This window comes from Fukomys damarensis, unplaced genomic scaffold (genome assembly GCF_012274545.1).
Source record: "Fukomys damarensis isolate Sample0158 unplaced genomic scaffold, DMR_v1.0_HiC HiC_scaffold_33, whole genome shotgun sequence".
Classification (NCBI taxonomy): domain Eukaryota; kingdom Metazoa; phylum Chordata; class Mammalia; order Rodentia; family Bathyergidae; genus Fukomys; species Fukomys damarensis.
The window spans coordinates 44,276,493-44,297,865 of record NW_022900945.1 but is presented as its reverse complement, the minus strand read 5'-3'; the positions used below and the strand labels follow the sequence as shown (position 1 = coordinate 44,297,865).

General features: G+C 34.1%; 1 pseudogene; it reads left to right on the top strand.

Moving 5' to 3' along the window:
• The first annotated feature begins 4,118 nt into the window (after positions 1–4,118).
• On the top strand, positions 4,119–13,104 carry LOC104867038 (annotated as a pseudogene).
• The last annotated feature ends 8,269 nt before the right edge of the window (positions 13,105–21,373 follow it).

Sequence of the window (21,373 nt, the reverse complement as noted above, 5' to 3'; positions counted from 1 at the left end):
GAATTCTCAAAAGGTATGTCAATACTAAAAAAGAATCAAGTGAACAGAAAAAAAAGCATACAATGGAATTTATGGCAGCATGTTAAAGATGAAACAGAATATATCTTTCCCTTGAACATTATACTCTGCTGCTTCATGACTATTCATTTAGTAAGATTTATTCAGAATAACTGCATACTAGATTTACAATTAGATTTTAAAACTTTTCAAGGGAAATGTTAATAGAAAGCTGATCAGAAATAAACAGATTCTTTTGTTTCATCTTCAGAAGTAACATTATAAATCCCCTACAGAGCAGAAATGAAAACTTGATTCCTGGGACCACTATATAAACAATTTCATTTTCCCAGAAGTCAAACAAAAATCTACACATTTCCTAACAGAGACAACATTTTCTTCCTGTAACAACAAAAAAATGCTAAAAGCATAAACATAAAAAAGCTTTTTCCCAAAGGATAAAGAATGGAAATTCTGACTGCTGATCATTAATTGTAAAGCAATTTTAAAACAGACTGCCAATCTTAAGTAAACCTTATTCCAAGAAAGCAAAGGAGTGATCACAATCCCCGCATTCAATGCTGGACAGGGTTGGTTCATAAAAATTCTGTTTTACCTTCAGGGTAAATAATTATGGATGATCAAAATTATATTACTTTACATCACCTTAGCAGATTGGTTAAAAGTACAATGATGAAGTTAGACTACCTGAAATAAAATTATAGTTCCACCACTTAATATTTTTGTTTCTTAAATTAAATTTTTAATCTTGGCCTTAGTTTCTTGTAAATGTGGATTATTAATAGAATTTGTCTTACAAGTGCTATTATAAGGATTTAATATTCAATTAATAGAATTTGTCTCAAAAACATGTTATTACTATTATCTTCTTAGATCTCTTTCCCTCCTCGTACAAAGGTGTTTATGTATCAAAATATATATAAAAATATACTATGGGGCCCGGGATTTAGCTCAGTGGTTCCGCTGCCTGCCTTGCAAATGCAAGGTCCCAAGTTCAATCCCCAGGACCAAAACAAACAAAAATATATGAACATGAACTTGTAAAATAATTTTTTGGCAAACACTGTCTGAAATAAATTTGACCATTTTGCCATCATCACCGCTGAAGAGCTTGTATTTTAAGTAGCTGACTTTAAGAAACTTTGAGATCTTTCTTCTTTGGAAAGTTTTAGAAATTAGATTTGGAAATTAGTCTGAAGAGATTTTTGACAACTGATACTAAATTTCTGTATCCAACAATCTCATTTAGTAGAAGCCAACCATGAAAATTTCAAGAGCAAAAAGACATCTGGATTGTTTAACTGCCACTGAATTCTACAAATAGTACTTAGAATTGTTCCAAAAAGTCGTATTATCTAAGCAGACTCACACGATTGAGTTATCACATATAACACAGAGGAGTAAGAATTTTAACACCAAACAAGTTAAAGACTAAAGATGAAAAATTATAACGAAGATATTCTGAGTCTCTTGAATCATAAAATAATGAAGATGGCATAACTACATGTTCCAAAGAATTACATCTTTTAAAAGAATATTCCAAACATAAAGTAATAAATTTGAAAACCTGGGCCAGGGATTTAGCTCAGCGCCTGCCTCGCAAGCTAAAGGACTCAAGTTCAATCCCCAGTACCAAAAAAAAGACACATTATTTTTAAGAAAACAAGAATATTCAAAATAATGTTTTAAGTCTTGAGTGGTCCACACTGGTCCACTTAAAAGATATTTTTAAGTCAGTTACTACAGTAAAGATTTTCAAGACTTTGTCCTTTTTTTTTTTTTTTTTTTGGTACTGGGCATCAGGCGGCAGCACCACTGAGCTAAATCCTGGGCCCTACTTCCTCCAGTTTAACTATTGCTCAAAACTTATATCTTTCAGAAACTTTGTTTTTCGTAATCCTAAGTAACGGTGATATGCTAAACTCAAAATAAAATGTTATGTTAAACTCAAATTTTCGATTAAATTAAGTGCTATTTCAATTCATCTTATAATTTAGATAGCAATTCTGAGTTTATATAAGCCCCCAAATGTAAGAAAATCTAGGTGGTAGGAACATTCCATGTAAAGCATTAAATGTATTCCAGAAAACTGAGAACTGCTTAAAGATTTCAATTTTTCTCTACTGATTTTCACTATAAAATCAGGCAGGCATATACTCAGTGCTTTGTATTTCTAATAGGCAAAGGGCGAGTGAAAATCCTATCAGAATTTTTAACATCAAAAAAGAGAGTGAAGAAGGGAAAAGAAAAAATATGAAAAAAAGGAAAAAATGGAAACAAAGTCTTTGTAAATAGGGAGGGGTGGTAGGGTGAAGGGAGGGCAAAGGAATGGGGAAAAAATAAGAACCCAGATGCATCACGTAAAGGTACAAGACCCCAATGATGAATGTAACTGTACTGTATTCCTAGAAAGTATCAATAAACTCAATGAAAAAAAAAAGAGTGAAAGAAAAAGAAAAAGATGATTCAGCAGGGGCTACTCTGCTCTTAGAAATATGAGTGTGACTATGTTAATGTAAGGTACTAATATCTCCCTGGCTCAGACCCCCCATTCTAGGCACTTTACCAACTCCCTAACTAAAAGTGATAAAAAAAAAACAACAAAAACTCTACCAACTACAATTTCTATGCTCCTCTGCTCCTCTTTCACTACAAAATTGACTGAAAAGTGGCTTCTATTGCTTATCTCTATTTCCTCACTTCAACACAATACAAACAGGCATTGGCCTAACCACTTGAAGAAAACACTTCTGACTCAAGACTATCAAAATCACTTTTTTAATATTTTATTTTATTGAAAGAAGCCAATGAATGGTCCAACTTTTCTAACCTTATTTCTTAAAAAAAAAAAAGTCTCCTTTTCTTCCTTTGACCCAATTAACTACTCTTTTCTTAAAATACCCTTCTCTAAGGCGAATCATAAATTTCTACCTAGCTGGCTATACCATGTAGATATCTGGATATCTTTTTCCTACCAGAATGAAGTATAGGGGCCCAGCACTCTCTTCTTGGTCCACATTCTCTTTTGCTAGGTGATCCTATTTAGACCCAAATACCATAAATGTGTGGCTGACTCTAAGACTGGGATCTCTAGTCTACACCTCTGAACTCCAGATTCTAAAAGACAACCACTACCCCACATCTTCACTGTGATATCCAATAAATAAACATTTCAAATTCATCCCTTGGTGATACATATTATCTGGGTTCAATGGACTAGAGTTTTGTTTCCTTCTCTTTTGAGCAGTTCTATTTGTAAGGATTAATATTTTATGATCTCTATTCTTTCTTAAAGGTCTTCCAAAGAGCAAAGTGAAGTTTTACTTATTTTTGAAATAAAAAAATTTATTTTTCTTGCAATTACCATGCAAATGCATTAGATCCTCTTATAAATCTAAAATATATCAAAAGACCTGAATGACTTTCTTTTTTCTGTATCTAGAAATCTTTACCTAGCTCATTATCCTGAAATTACTTCATCATTATTTATCTATTTTCAATTATACTTGAAGGAGCTATGTCAATAAGAGAATGGAAGAATAATGGAATTGACTAAAAAGATATTGCACTATTTATTATACCGTCCTTCAGTTTTATTATTACCCAACGTATTGCCTCATCTTTTGAAAAAAAGTCTGAAGAAGGATACTACCCTGTATTTCTGAGAGTTTCAGTGAGCACTACTGAGAACTCAGAATATTTTATTTTCCATTCATTAGGAAAAAGAGAAGAAAGCTGATGAAAGATACTTTGTATTTATTAAATGAATATAAAGAGGTACTAAAATATCAGATTATTAATCCTCAGATGATGGAACTAAGTGAATTTTCTCAAATTTAAAAAGCAATGAATGCAAAATATGTATTTTAAAAAACAAAAACAAATGTGGAACTCTTAGCTAGTCATTCAACGAAAACTAACCACACACTATGTTATGAGAACGTAGGCTACCCTACTTAGCCAAAAGGATATGCAGTAGCATTCTTTCATCTGTTCATGATGTACATACAGCAAAATTACATGATAAAGGTCATACATGGACAAATGCTGAAGCTTTGTTATCTATATTAAAATATATGAAAAGAAAAATCCTTTCCAAAATGGCCATCCTTCCTTCAGTAGAATCATCAACTATTAAAGTTTCTAAAGTATTAGCTTTTGATAATGAAAATGCAAAAAGTAATGATAAGCATAATAAGAACAATATATTTTAAATCTAGAAATCAGTATTCATATCATGTCTATGTTCCAAGTTTATGTGCAGCAGTGAATGGGCAATTAATTATAGTCAATGGACTTTTTCCTTTTTGGAATATGTATTTGCCTTCAAAACCACAAAATACAGAATAAAAATTGGGTTTGTTACATTTAAATTAAAATTTCTGAAAGTTATTTTTCATTATTCTCATATACTTCTGTAAATTATTTGTTAAGTAACTTAAAATATAACAGTTAAAAGTAAAAAAGATACAGGAGTTTCAGATGGTAAATGACAACTATTTTCCTTGGTATTATGAAAGTTCATATAGCCCAAACAATGTTATCAACCCCACCTCCTCTTTCACATGTAAGACTTAACCATTTCAGAAAACTGCATCACTATGCACTTTGTTCAGTACCATGCCTATGGATCAGTCAACTTCTACTGGCTTTACCAACAACACACACCCTGAATCTCTCCTCCTGCCATCTGGACCCTAGCCACTGATACAAGCAATATTGTCCTACCTCATCGTTCTATTTCCATTTCTTGCCTTCCTCCTGTTTACCATTTTCACAGACTGAAAAAAAAAAATTCTCAGGTGTTGGGGATTTAGCTCAGTGGCACCGCACTTGCCTTGCAAACACAAGGTCCAGATTTCAAACCCCAGTGCCAAAAAAAAAAAAAAAAAAAAAAAAAAAATTCACTAAAGGTTTTTCATCACATTTTAAAAAATCCCAACTCCTTCCTATAGCCCACAAGTTTCTAACTGATCTGGCCCCTGACTGCCTCTCCAGTGCTACTTTTTTCTTCACCTCCTTCATAGTTCTTGAGTCACAATAGCCTCCTTTTTTTTTGGTGTTTCAAAAGTTATTGTTACATTCCAAAGAGGACATCTGAAAAATGCCAGGTATCTAATAGCTGCTATAATTTTCAGAGAGAGAGGCATCCAGAATCCCAGTTCTAGTTCAAAGCTGCACATACTAGAGCTCAAGGAGCTGCCTCTCAACATGACTGGAAATGCTGACCAACACGTGTACGTCATCAATCCAGGGAGGCTTGGGTTTAAAAGAAAATTTCCTTGTTGCAAGTGTTCAAGTCCTTAGGAATTGTCCTTCAAGATACCAAGTTTACTGCCACTTGGTAATTCTTTTTTCTAGGAACGCTCTTATAGTCAGTCCTTTTATAACTTTCTCCTCCTCATCTTTTAGGTTTTAACCCAAATGTTACTTCTTCAATGAAGTCTCCTTTGAATCTACTTAAACAACTCTTGTCATTCACAATCAACCAATATTTATTTTAACTTTCATATTAATAGTATCTTTATCAATCATCAAAATAATCTTATTTACAAATAATTTATTTTCTTTCTACCCCTTCTTCTGCAATGCAATCTTCTTAAGGACAGAAACTATCACATCACTGTATCCCTCTCACTGAGAACAGGAACAATTAATAGGTAACTCAATAAATACTGGCCACTTAATTGATAAAAAGGGGACTCACAAAAATTACCATCAACTCCTTGTGAGGACAAATGAGAAAAATGTTACTGGGTTGCACATGACTTCCACATCCCATCTTAACTCCAAGTATTCCTTATCCAACAAAGAATAGAAATGTCTGTATATCTGATTAATATCAGATAGTCTCAGACACAAATATCAATATGTCAAATCTGTAAAAGTCAAATGGAAAATTGAAGATGTATTATTTTAAAAAGAAAGAGTAATGTCCCTCCCTCCTTCAATGTCCTTTTCCAAAAGAAATACTCGTTTACAAATATCAAGCAAATGAGAAACTGCCAAAGTGTGATGTCTCTCAATATTCATGCTGGTTTAGTTTCACTGAAAAGGAAAAATATGGCTTAAAACAATGTAGGGGCTGGTCAGGCTCCTTCTCTTTCCCTGACCATGATTGCAGACTACCTGGTCAACTTTCAGCAAACAAAGCCCGATTAAAGAAAAGAGAACTTGGTAAGCTTTAGGATGAATTAGCCCAAAAAAATCTGTCCTACCAGAAAAACAACCTAGAATTGTGCACTGCTGTTTGTGAACATGTTACCGATATCATTTTTAAAATTCTCAACAGATTAGCTATTATAAATATCTAGGTATTTTAACTAAACAATGTTGGTGTAGTGAAAACATCTAAGACTTTTCTCCTTTTGAATTCCTAAGGTGAAAAAATAATCCTCTGAAGCATATTCATAAAAAGTGATATATTAATCAAAACCCATTAGGAACACCAGCATTGTATGCTTCCCCCAAATTAGTGAAACAACAACTGATAGAAGTATAAGCATACAAAACTAGTTACACATCCTAGTATGCATGGATAGGTGAAACATAACATCTCTAATCCAACTACCAGTACTACTTTGAAACCTAAAATCATAAAAATAACTGCTTTTAGTTATGAAAACATCACTTTTCAGTAAAAGCACACTTTAGGCAGAACAGGACCCAGAAGAACAGAAGCAGTATCATCTGCAATATTTTAGTGTCATTAAAAACTTTTACTTCACCTATCTATAAAATAAAGATACTGTTATCCACAAATTGTAGTATACCAAATTCTGCTTTCTCTTCTGACTTACATTTATAATTTAAACTTCCATTAGATTTCTTCACCAGTGGACAAAAGAAAAGTATGTCCAGATTTCTAATCTGGCTACACCCTGGCCATTCTTAGTCACTGAAATGTTTTCCCCTCCCACCTCAGCTGCTGGAATGAATAAAAGTTGGTCACTGAATTGCCATTACCCTCTCTCTAGCATTAACCTCTTCCCCGACAAACTCAGAGTTCCACAGCTACAAGAATGATTTTTAAAAAGGAGAGAAGGAAGTAAATAAAAGCATTAATATCCACCTACAGAGAGAAACAAAAGCTTTTTCTTAGTATCTTAAACCAACAAATGTCTTAAATTAAGGAGTGTCACAGATTTTAAGAATAAAAATGAATTTTGGAGATGGCATGGTGATGTATACTTGTAATCCCAGCATATGGGAGCCTGAGGTAGGAATGCTGTGAGTCTGAGGCCAGCCTGGGGTAACCAGTGAATTCAAGGCCAGCATGAACTACACAGTGAGACCCTGTCTCAAAAAAAAAAAAAGAAAAGAACTTTGGGAATCATTCAGCCTATTGACTCCATTTTACAAATAAGAAAAAGGTACCATATATCAAAGTAATTCCACTTTATCAATTCCTTAAAATTTTGTATCGTAGATGAAAAATATCCATCAAAAAAGGAAAAGAATAGCAATTGAAAAATAACCTGTTTCAAAAGTTTAAATCCCCTGAGCCAGGGATTTAGTTCAGTGGCTCTATACCTGCTTGGCAAGTGCAAGGTCCTGAGTTCAATCCCTGGTACCAAAAAAAAAAAAAAAAAAAAAGTTTATCCATTTTATTCAGTGAGTTTGATTTTAGCTTGACTTATGTGCAGCACAAGTCAAAGTGTTTCATTCATTCTGCAAACACATGTTGACATCTACTGTGTACCAGGCAATATAAAAAGATATGGTGAGAAAAAAAGGGGGCCGGGGTTTAGCTCACCTGCCTCACAGGTACAAGGTTCCAAGTTCAATCCCTGGTACCAAAAAAAGAGAGATGGTGGGGAAGGAAGCACAATATTACCTGCCCTCAGTGAGCTTATACACTACAGGGAGAAAAAGACAAAGAACAAAAGAAATAAGCAGTAAGTAAAACAGTATGATGGCTGGTAATAAGTACCAAGGAGAAAAGACAAGGAAGGGATATCTGAAGTACAATAGGATTTATGTGGCAATTTTAATTAAGTCAAGGAAGGTCCCCCTGAGGAGGTAACATGTAAATAAAGATATGAAAGAGGGAATGGAACAAGTGAAGTACACATCTAGAGGAAAAATACTACGGAGAAGGCCACAGCAAGACTGATGTCTGAAGTAGGGGCCTGCCTGGCATGTTCAAAGAAAGGCAAGGAAGGTAATTCTGCTGAAGTATATAAGGTGGAGAGCAGCAGAAGATCTTTTAAGTGCCTCTAAGCCATTGTAAGGATTCTGGGCTTTACACTAAACAGGCTATCACAGAAGGCGTTGAGCAGAAGAGTGATGTGATGTGATCTGTTTTAACAAGACACTAGCTACTGGAAAACTGAAGGCAGATAGTAGAATCACAAGACCACAAATGTCCAAACAAGAAACAATGGTGACTTAGACTATTAGAGTAGTACTGTTAGTAATGAGAAGTCACTGAATGCTGAAGACATCCCAACAGCACAGCTAACAGGATACAATGACAAACTGGAGTGGTGGATGAGAGATACATACATACAGACGTATAATAAACAGCATCCATTCAAAGGGTTCTGACGGATATATATGACTAGGACATTATTGCTTCAATCAAAAAATAAAACATCCTCTTTGCCCCCAAAATATTTATCATGCCCTTTTCTAGACTTCAGAAAAGCACAAATGTTCTGCTCTCCTTCGCTATAGTTTTGTTTCTAGAATTTTATATAAATGAACTCTTACAGAAAGAAGTCCTCCTTGGCATCTTTCATGCAACATAAAGATTCTGAGATACAGTCACATGGTGGACCTATCAGTCGATTGCTCCCTTTTATTGCTGAGTGGTGCTATATGCCAGAAAAACATAAAGCACTTTTTAATACCCATTCACATGTTAAGGTATGTACTGGTCATTTCCCTTTTGGAGCTACTGTGGATAAAGCTGATACAAACATTTGTGGACAAGTCTTTGAGTAAATGTTTTTCATTTCTTTTGGGTAAATACCTAGGAACAGAATGGCCTGGCTATATCAGTAGGTATATCTTTAACTTTTAAAAAAAATTGCTAAGCAGCTTCCAATGCAGATAACATTTCCCATTTCTCTCACCAGTGCATGAGGGTTCCATGTCCTTGACAATAGCTGTATTACCAGGCTTTTCAACTTTATACATTCCGACTGGTACATGGAACGTTATAAGTATCTGTGTTTTTAATTTGTATTTGCCTGATGACTAACAGCATTGACCTTTTCAAGTGATTATTAACCATTTGTACATCTTTTGTTTTATGAAACTTATTTCTTGATCATTAACTTTTTCTGATAGCACATATTAATTTCTGGGTTTATATAAATGTGTTTATTCTTTAGCAATACACTGTTCAAACTGCTGCTTTTACTAAACATTTTATTTGGTAATGGTATTTCCTTCTGATTATTATTAACCAAAAATCTTGTGTTTATAATACATTTACTCTTCTAATATAAATTTTCTGGTCTAATTTCAACATAAATATTTTTGGTGTTTGGGCACAGTGAAATCATCAATTAAGTAATTCTGAAAGCATTAACATCCTTCTTCTTATCCCAGAGTTATCATGTATGACTTTTCATTTAAATTTTATTCCTTTCAGTAGAATTTTATAATTTTCTTCATTTGTCGTATTTTTTCATTAAGGTAATCCTTGATGGCTATCATTTTTCATTATATTTGTTAAGGTGCTACAGAAAAATCAACTCTTTTATCCAATATTTTCTTATTAATTTCTGTCATTTGCTAATGCTAATACTTTTTCATTTTCTTTTTGATTTCTAGGTACACCCATTCCGACTTCTAAGTAAAAGGATTTGTAGCTCCTTTTTTTCCCCAAAAGTCCTGCTTCTAACTTGTTTTATTGAATTGCCAAGAACTTGCCCAAAAAATGGCAACTGCGTTGTATTAGTAAGCTTGTTTCATTCTACTTTCACAGAAATATCTTTACTATTTCACCATATAGCATATTTGATATTGGCTACTGGTTTGAATTTTTTAAACCTTACTGTTAAAGACTTAATAAAGAATGCTGAGTTTTATTAAACTTTTTCTGGCTTAAAATAGGATGACCATGTGAATTTTCATTTTCCTAATATCATCCATATTGTTTTATCCAATGGATAAATTCTGATTGTAACATATCATCTCATTTAGTATCTTGTTGAATCTCATTTGCTAAAATTTTATACTGGCTTTTCCCAGCCACATTCCTAACTGAAATAGGTCTGTCATACTACTTTTTGAAGCTCTGCCAAATTTGAGATTGGGAAAAAATAAACTGAATAGCTTTCTGAATTTATACCTGATACATTAGAAAACAGTTTATTTTAGAAAATAATTTCCTAGAATGCTTGAAAGAATATATCCATAAAACCATTTAGGTGGGGTTTTTTTTGTTTGCTTATTTTGGCATTTGAGAGACACAGACAAAGAGACAAAAAAAGAATGGGTTTGTAACTCTCATAATTAAAAAAGTAGAAAATTTACTTGGTTCTGCAGGTTCTTACTGAATACCTCTCTATGTGCTATGTACCAGTTCAAAAAAGAAAAGTAACACTACCCTCAATGAAGGTTAGTGAGAAAGACTACCAGTAAAAATTGTTAACAGTGTTAGTAGGAAGAAAGTATATTGACCTACGAGAGCATTTGGCACAAAAATCCAAACCTGTTCTGCGAAGACTGAGTCAGCTTCCCTTGAACGTAAAACTTGAGTTGAAATCCAAGGATAAATAGAAATTAACTGTTCAAAACATGGCTCCAAAATACTAGACAAAACAAATAGGATTCCAAGGTCCTGGTGTGAAAGACAACAGTGTTCGTCCGGAGCCTGAAAGATCATCATAGCTGGAGGGAAGGAGCTAAAGCGCAAAGGGCACCAAGTGGACTGCAGAAAGAAAACCAGATTCTTCAAGGTCTCTAGTCAATTTCTGTTTGTTTGTTGAAGACAAGGTCTCACTGTAGTGCAGGCTGTCCCTGAACTCACAAATAGCTGGGGTGGCCTCATGGAGATCCTCCTGCCAACAACATTTGCTAGCAAAACTAGTCTCTTACACTCCTAAAGATCTCCTCCCAATCAGTAGTACTCCTCTTCTTCGTTCCTCATTTCCCCTTCTCAATCAGACGTCACAAGTACATGTATTTTACTGGGAAATTGCAGAAAATGTATTCTTATGTTTACCCCACTATATTTCTGCTAATTTATCATTTGCCATCACCATTTCATTTCTGCAGCTTGGATTTTATTTCCACCTTGACCCAGTATTTATCTTCTCATGAATAAGAGGTAAAGCCCAAAACTATGACAACTATCCTAGGCCACACAAAAATTCTTCACATGGCCAGGGATTTAGCTCAGTGGTGCTGCTGCCTGCACAAGGTCCCGAGTTTGATCCCTGGTACCACTAAAAAAAATCTTCACAAATACCTTCCCTTGTTCTCTAACTTGCTGTTTATTTGTTTCAATTCTTCAGTTTTGCACAACTCAGACTCATTCTTTAGGGCACATTTTCAACAGGCACTTCACTATTCTTTTTTCAAGGTTGATAAGGATGATGGTAACTATCATTTATTGATTACTTACCATATAACAAGCACTACGATAAGAACATTACATGAATTAATTTACTTCTCTCAGGTATTATGTGAGATAGATATTAATCCCTATTTTTATCATACAGTAACTGAGCTACTATGTGAAATAAAAAAATATGTGGGCTGGACACACTTGTTAGTCTGACTTGAGAGCCTAAATTATGCTGCCTTAGACTAAAAGATAGGTACCCTTCCTCTTCCTAAGGAACTGAGTCAGGCTGAAGACTAGCCTGAACGACTGTAAGAAAGAAGACCCTGGGGGCCTGAGGGGCTGCGGCAGGCAGGCAGGCTGGAGTGAGCAGAGTGCCAGGCCTGAGACCTCAGCAGCCCCTGAAACAGGAGTGGGAGTTGGAGCCAGAGAAGCTCTCTGTGGTGGCAAAGAGCTACCACCGGCGGCTCAGCAAGATCAGCAAGAAGTACCGAGAAGTGAGAGATTTTTATAAGATCTGGAGAGAACACTAGAAGGATGAGAAAACACTTTGTGAATATGCCATCACAATGAAAAATTTGGCAGATGACCATTGGGCAAAAATTTGTGGGGACAAAGGTCACAGTGAATGGTGTTATAGATCTTGCTGACTTACTATGTGCATCAAATTTTGTGAAATACCAAGTTAAACTCTGTTTGAATGTAAAGATCCTCCTCTAGTATATGTAGAGAATATTTCAAAATGGTGGAAAGAGAAAAGCACTTGAAAAAGTTGAAAAATGAGCTGTACTCATCTATAAGACCACTGTGGCCTTAAACATACACAAGTCTTCTAAACTTGAAGGACATATAACCAACCTCAATTTTACAAACCCTGAATTTATAACTGAGTTGCTACAAGCCTCAGGAAAGATCAGATTACTTGACGATGGCAGCTGTTTCAACCCATTTTTGAAGTTTGAAGAATTTCTAACTGTTAGCACAGACATTGTACCTGCTATAGAGTGCATATAAATGTGACTTCCTGAACTTACAACTTTAACAGCCACTCCAGGATGTTATAGATGTTTTTTGAAGCAGCTGAAAACCCCTATGGATTCTCTTCCAGGAGAACTTTTCCATGTGGTGATTTTCTCTCTTCTCCTTTGCTACTTTTCATCACCGTACCAGTGATGGATTTGCTGCAAGAAAGCTCATGAGTCATTAGTGTTAAATGGTTTATTACTTATCATCACACCTGATTCCGCTCATCAGAATTGTCATGCTATGATGGTGAAAAGCTGGAAGATTGCTATAGAGTCCCTGGGCTTTAAACGCTTCAAGTATTCAAAGTTTTCACACATGTATCCGATGGCATTTAGGAAAACCTCCCTAAAAACCACAAGTGACTACCCAGGGATATTATATATCCCTCAAGATTAATACTGACCAGTATTGAAGATGAACTGGCATACAGTTTCACAGTGCTCCCTGATGCTCCATAAGACTCAGATTCTGGAGAAACTAAAGCCAGTTCTATTCCTTTTTATGAGCTAGAGAATCCCATATTACTTTTAAATTAATATAAAAGCAAAAGGCCCTTTCAGTCTAGACTCCTAAACTAATGGCTTACACTAATCGGAAATACTAATATAAACTCAGCACTTAAAACCTGGTCTGCATAGACGAAATGCAAGGGTTTGCAGAGTTTGTTATTTTTTTCTAGTTTGAGATTTTAAAATTTATTCTTATATAAAATACTTGAAGTTTCATGCAGAATGACTCCTGTCATAGCAGAGACCACTGTTACTTTAGCATTTCACACTAACATATAGAAAGGTACCTTTGTTTCTCTTTAGTGCTACTGTGAAAAATGAAGCATAATTTTCTATATATTTTTCTTTTCAGTTGTTCGTTGTTAATTTTAAACTATTGCAACAGGAAATTTTAAGATATGTAGAGAGCTATAGATTGCACTTTGATGACTCATAAGTTGAATATGACAGACTTAATTTGTGATGCACTTTTCTTTTTTTTTCTTCTAACTAAAGTGTTATCTAATACAGAAAGCTGTTTTCCATTCAGTTTTGTCTCATGATCCAGTATTTCCTGAACTTTTTGAAATTTGTGATGCTTCTTCCTTTTTTTCTTCTATTGAGCTCATTTGGCAGCATCAGACATAGGGGAAGATATTTCTCCCAAAGTATGTATTCTCATTTTCTTAGCACGGTACAAGAAACACTACTGCCAAAGTGGTATTTTCATAACTTTCTTATTGATGTGAGCCTTGGTGTTAAATGTATCTGTGAGAGTTCACTTCTACTTTTTGAAAATTTAGGTTTCATTTACAAAATTTTCTGTTTAAGCAAGGAACAACGTATAGTACTCAATACTGGCCAAAAACACCTTTGTGAATAAGTCTGCACTTGTAAAAGAGTTTATGTTGTATTAAGACCAACTTTGATAGGGTCCCCACCTTTCCACTAAGGAGAAGCTACATTACAAGTTTTTTTATTTTTTATTTTTTATTTTTTTTGAGACAGGGTCTCACTATGTATTTGAGACTGACAAGAAACTCACTATGTAGCCCAGGCTGGTCTCTAACTCACAATGATTCTCCTGCCTCAGCCTCCTGAGTGCTGGGATTACAAGCGTAAGCCACCATGCTGTGCTACAAATTTGGAATTAAATAGAAAAATTTAAAAATAACCCTGTGCTCAAAATCTCATAAAATGGTTTTGACCTTGTGGTAATCCTAATATCTTTCTAAACCCTAAAAGAAAATTTTTCTTTGAATACTGAGTTGAGTGTGTACCCAGTATTTCAAATAAAACTTCACATCTTAAATTAATGAAGGTAACAAGATTGTAGTTAATATAGAGTCAGTGACCAAATGTAGTAAATAGTGGTTGCTCAAATATGTCATATGTAAATTAAAATTTTTCATTTATTTTCAATAGCATATATAATTCTTTAATAAGTAGACTTGACTTTTCTTTCCAGTTAAGCACAACAGAATCATGTCTTGTATTTCCATCAAAACAAAAAATGTAAAAGCAGGGTGTTCAGAATGGTTTTTTGGTAGTACCCTTTTAACCAAACCTTTCTTTTGTTTAGCTAATCCTAAGAGCAAAGAAAAAAAAAAAAAAACAAATGAGAGTACTTTGAAATTAAATGAAAACAGTGCTTTTGAAAGGTTGATCCACCTGTGACCACTGAGACAGCGTTTGTGTTACAGCTAAAATGTTGGTGCTATAAATTCTTCTCATTGTTTACAGATTGTTGATTCTGCTTATGCTCCAAACTGTGCATGAGGTATTTTTAGTAGCTTGAAGAAGAAATTATAAAAGCTACTACCACTTAGCTTAAATTTATTTGAATTTGTATCATTTGTTACTATAAATTCAGCTTGCTCAAATTTGGTTCACACAGGATTTAAACCAACACTTTTTCCACCAAAGCCAGTTCTGTGTGTGTGCTGAAATGGAGTCACTGTTGCTCGGTGCCAGATCACAGGCATAATGACAAATAAAGTTAATAGGGCCTTCTAATACTGTCTGGGTACTCGAGAATGATTTTATTTGGATATAAAAAAAAGTTAAGGGGCTCCCTGTCACATTCATATCAATTTCTCCAAAATAAGTTGGCATTTCAAGAACAAATGATAATCACATGGTTGGATCCTTCAGGATTGTGAATACATCTTGTGGTTTTACCATCATTGCCAGGTGGTGGGAGGTAGCATACCTGAATATGTATGTTTGTGTTTGTTGTAATTTTTCACATTTTGTGAACAAAGCACATTTATTTAAAAATTTAAATTAAAAGAGAAGACCCTGAAACCTAATTAAAAACAAATTACATATTCATCCCAAATTACATATCCCAAATAACAATTATCAACTATTTTGTTTTATTAATCAATTCATAATTCTATTTGGATTTAATCTGCATAATGGTTTGTACACTTTCTGTTCTTACTTATTCACCATTATTCTAATACAATATCAGTTTTAGTAGTTCTTTTAGAGATATTTGAAAGCACCGTAATATATAGTATCTAACATAGAGAATTATCTGCATGTTCTCTTTCTTGTCTACTTGTTATGTCATAGATTCTGAGTGAAGTGCTAGTATTTCACACAAGGGAAGCAATTGGTGGTGGACAGCATAGTGGTTATGTGCACAAGCTCTGAAACCAGATTGCATGTTGTTCTCTTCTCATACTAATATGTATATTCAGCTCCTTAATAACTCACCTCACTAAATATTACTGTTAACAACCTTGACCATAAAGGCACATCATATCTAATTATCCCTAAGAAGAATATAGGCATCTGCTAAATTAAACAGCAGAAACTCCCCAAATAGGCTTAATCTCTACTCCATTTATGAGCTAGCTCTTTGTTTCCTCTTTAAAACACAGTTGCCTACAGCACGCTAAGTGCTTACGTCAAATAGACTATTCCATTAGTGGTAACCTTTCATATTCTATTTTTACAAGTTAAAATATATGCTTGTCTTCATTCTCATCACTTTCATGCCAATGTTTACATAATTTAGTATTTAATTAAATACTGTGAAATGCAGTTAAAAAAAGTGTTTCTATGAAAACTAAGATACATGTTTTAGGAAAACACTGAAAACTTTAGAAAGGTAAAGGTCTAAAAATGGGAAAAGAAAAACTGTAAGAACTCTAAAATTCAACTAGGATGCCATATTGTTTCCTTTGCAAATGTCTAAAGTCCTTCATGGACAATGGAATTAGAAACAGTAAATGGCATTAGAGATTATTTATAGAAGAAAGATGAGCAGTCTACAGTCAGTGTATATGATTTAAATTTAAAAATCAAATGGCTTATCAAATGATTATGAGTTGGGCACGGTAGTGCATGCCTGTAATCTCAGCACTGGGGAGGCTGAGGCAGGACATAGCTGTATATTCGAGGCCAACAACATAGCAAGACCCTATCTTTTTTTTTCTTTTTTTAATTCATTAAGTTTATTGGTACATTTTAGGAATACAATATGATGACATTCATCATTGGGAACTTGTACCTTTACATGATATATCTTGGTTCTTATTTTTTCCCCATTTCCCTGTCCTCCATTCAACCCCTCCACTCTTTTCTATTTACAAAGACGTTGTTTCCATTTTTTCCTTTTCTTTTTTTTTTTTAGCTTTAATTGAGTTTATTGGTACATTTTAGGGATACAGTACAGTTACATTCATTGTTGGCAAGACCCTATCTTTAAAAAGAAAAAAAAGAAAAGAAAAAAAATTACAATGATTATGAAATGTATATATGAGTTTTGTGTCCTAAATTAACATTTTCAATTAATCAGTTAGTCGTTGACTCTGCTCATATCTTACATGCACAAGGAAGCATTAAGTGATACTCAACCTAAAATGGATTGGTCTGTCTTTCCATTTATATTTATATATACTTAAATATGTTACATTGTATAACATACAATTGCCTATTTAGAAGAACTTGACTTCCCATGCAAAGCAGAATGTTAATTTGTTGATCAACTAATGAATCCACTTTTACTTGTTTGATAATGATAATGAAGTTCAAAATTCCTGCTATATTGCTTTGGGAGAATAAGGAGGAAAACCTCTTCATCATCTTGAGCAAAATTTCTTCTCCGAATTTTTCTAATCTTGGGTTTTCATTCATTCCGTTTTTCTGATTTCTCCCTCATCTTATGTAAACCTCCTTTGTGCTACTGTGCTTAACAGGCAGATTACACTGTAGGTTGTTTAACTGTATCCCAGTCAACATACATACATACATACATACATACATACATAAAACAACTACCATATTTGCAACTTTTTCTCACTGTAGCATATTACTAAAGCAGCTGGTTCTAAGAGACTCTCCAGAGTATAAGCCACCGCAAATGTCTGGTGTGTTCGTGAAAAATCAGAGAAAAAAATTAACACCTTAAATTTCTTTAACAGTATATGAAAAGAAGTCGAGCAATGAAAAAAAATTTCAGGGAACAATGAAGTTTCAATGAATATGTGTACAAACACAGAAATTGATAGAATAAAATTAACACCGATATTTTGCAAGGTCTGATGTCCTAATGAAACAGTTACAGAGTAATCCTACAGAGAATTCATCAATTTTCAGAAGAGATTTCAGATTAAAATTTTGTGAGGCAGTTGTTTATCTTAAAGTTTCAAAAATAAATTAATGTCAGAGGACTTCACTGCACTTAATTCCAAAATAGAATATCCAATGGCTGTATACTTAACTTTCTAAATTACACAAGGTCTCTAGGAAAGAAACATTGCCCTTTATTCTAACTTTGTTCCATTCACCTGTCTTTAATATTCCTTCTCTTCTAGAATAGGGGGGAAAAGCAAAAATGATTCTTGGCAGGAACAAGAAGAGGAATCAACAGCACTTTAATTGTTAGGAAAGAAAGACACTATGATCTTTCTCTCTCTCACTCTTCAATTAGCAAAAACTATTCTTCCAAAACAAAAAGTGTTCACACCAGCATGTGTGTAACTAGCACTTATAATGGACTATTTCAGAATTCTCACTGAAAGGTTTGAAACAATCATGAGGGAACACTGATTATCCTTCTATTCCCATTTGCTTAACCATATGGGAAACTGCCAACAGAAGGGAAGTAGGGGGGCGGGTAAGAATTTATGTATACAGACACATTGTCATAGCAAATAAGACCAGGCTTATTTCCGTTCCAACCTTACTTTCTCTGTAGAAAATATGTACAAATATGAAGAAAATGCTATTTAAAAACACCCAGAATCCCACCAGAGGAAACTATTAATAACTGGGATTATTTTCTTTTCTTCATGCTTTATTTCCCAGAATATACCTGACCATACTGCCCATTTCCACCTCAAAAACACCTCTCCTTAACTGACGTCTACTTCTTTGAGGAAAAAAAATCTCAAGTACAGCATCGTTCCAGCAATGACCTTCACTATCAAGAACATTTGATATCTAAAGATGAGTTTTATGAGCCATCACAAATGAGGGAGGCAATATGGGTAGTTTTTATTTTTATTTATTTATTTTCTCATTCCGTTTATTTGTACTTTTTAGGTATACAGTACAGCTACATTCGTCATTGGTATCTTGTAACTTTACATGACAGGTCTTGGTTCTCATTTTTTCCCCATACCCCTCCCTTCCCTTCACCCCCTCCTCCCTTCCCTATTTACAAAAAAACTTTTTTCCATTTTGTTTGTTTTCTCATATTTTTTCTTTTCCCTAATTTCCTTTCCCCTACTTTTCCCACTTCCCCTACACTGTTAGCCCTTTTCTTCCTATTTCACATTGTGGGTGGTTTTTAATATATATCATACTGCTGTATATAATTTTCACTCAACTTCAAAATCTATAGAAATTGAGCTATTTTCTAGAAAAGTATAAATGGCGAAAACTAATCCAAGAAGGTGAAGAATATCTAAAGAAAACCAAATCAAAGATCAGAAAAATACAGCTTTAAAATCATTTATAACAAAGTCACTCTTAGAGATTAAAACCTAAAAATGTGTCATCCTTACAGCAAATTTATCAGTTCATTGTACAGTTTACCATAATCCTGATAATAGAATAAGGATAGTGTCTAATATAAAGGATAAATCAATTTCATTTATACAGATACATTTTAAATTTTTTAAGTTACAAATTAAATGTTGGTATTGAACTGAATGCATTGAAAAAATTACATTTACAAATAATTTATCCAGAATTTCCAGGATCTTATCTATTGTGGATGAATGTTCTCCCCAACGGTTTAGAAATTTTAACTCCAAAATATTACAATGATGAGAAAGATATAGACCCAACCCCAAAATGACCTAGGTAAAATGTTTCCTTAACATTATGTCATTTACAGGTGGAAGCCTACATACAACACAGAGATACACAAAGCCCATAAATGCAGTGTAACACAAAGGATTTATTTCCAGCCTCAAAATGAGAATAAGAAGAGAAAATTTACAACTCATGAACTGTCTAATTTTACCACCGTCAGTCTCACTACCAACTATGGTCAGCACCTTCTTAGACATTTTACTTGGACTACTTGTGTCATCACTAATCCTTTATCATCCACTAGATCACATAATTACCACCTGATATTGCAAAATTGTTTTGTTTTGTTACTGTGGATTGAATTGATGGCCTCATGTATGTTAGTCAAGTGCTCCACCACTGAACTACATCCCAACCCCTTTTAATTTAATTTTGGGAAAGAGTCTGACGAAGATTAAGTAGAGTAGCCTCAAACGTGTGATCTTCTTGTCTTAGCCTCTAGAGTAGCTGGGATTACACATGTGTGTTTGTCACAAGGCCTGCCTTTTTTTATCTCAAGCAACAGTTGTTCAAAAAGTTTTAAAAATGCATTTAGATCATAATGCTCTATGATGTTTGTATGAAGAAACATCATTATTATTCTGTGCAGTCTTGTCACACCAATCAGAGAGCCATGACAGTTTCTAGAACATAATTCCTACTAACAGGCAAGCAAAAAATATAGTTATGTGCCATTAATTATTTATCAATTAAGCAAGTTTTCTCACCCATTATTTTAAAGAGTATCTGACAAGTGTTTTCTTATGAGCTCACCAAAGCTGGTAATAATGTTAAAGGAAAATAGTAGACTGAAATCTTCCAGTTATTTCAACTCCTAAGCACTGGTTTTGATAAAAGAAAGGATCTCTACTAGAGTAACCTCATTACTCAAAAGAGAAGGCCCATTCTAATACTAAAATTTACTTCTTATTCTGGCCAGGCCTAGTAGCTATAATCTCAATACTCTGGAGGAGCCTCCCAAGTTTAGGCCCAGCCTGGGCAACACAGCAAGATTTTTAAAGGAAAAAAACATTTAAAACACAGGAGACACAGCTCAATGAAAAAAGCCTAGGTTCAATCCCTAGCACAATGGGTGGTAAGGGGAACAACTAACTCTACTCCTTATTCTAATATACATCTTCAAGAAATCTGAGAAAATTAAGTTAAATAAGCTATATATTCTCATACAGAAAAATCACCAAAAAATCCATGTATGACTTTCAGCCTAGCGCAGTAGCGGCAAATCTATGGCACACGTGTTATTTTTCTTTTAAGATGAAATGATGTTAGTATATGAGTAGTTTTTTTCCTACACTAAAACCTCAGTATTCAGGTTTAATTTCAGGTTAGGATTTTGTGACAAATAAGTGGGTTTGGGCTGCAGTTTGGGTACTCGTTTCTAAAAGGTTCCCCATCACTGGCCTACAGAATCACTCAAGAAACAAGTAGCCATCTCCATATACTCCTGCACTGAAATATTCTTCTTGACACTAAGCCCTATTTTGAAAAGTGATTAAAGGCATTATTTGTCTTTTGCTTACAAGTAACAATCTAACCAAAGTATTGTAACTATCATCAAAATGAGAAAAAAACATTTTCTTACTATAGCTTCAGTTTTTATTTTTAGTTACAGTAAACTTCTGCTACCCATTTATACATGATCCTACTGAAATGTAAGAGTTGCACAGTTTTAAAAGAGAAGGAAGGCTTAGATGTGCTATTTAAATTTCACTTCCAGTACAAAGTGCAATGGAAATGAACTCCCTCCAATTTTGTTTATCTGGAAACATCTTAATTTTTCCTTCACTTTGAAGGAAAGCTCTTTTGGATACCGGGTTTTTTATTGACAGGTTTTTCTTTCCTGGTATTACTTTGAATATGTCAGCTCACAACCTTCTGATGAGAAATCTGCCGATGATAGCATTAAGAATCCCTTGTATGTGACAAGCTGCTTCTCTCATTGTTTTCAAGACTGCTACATATGATGACAATGTGTCTTAGT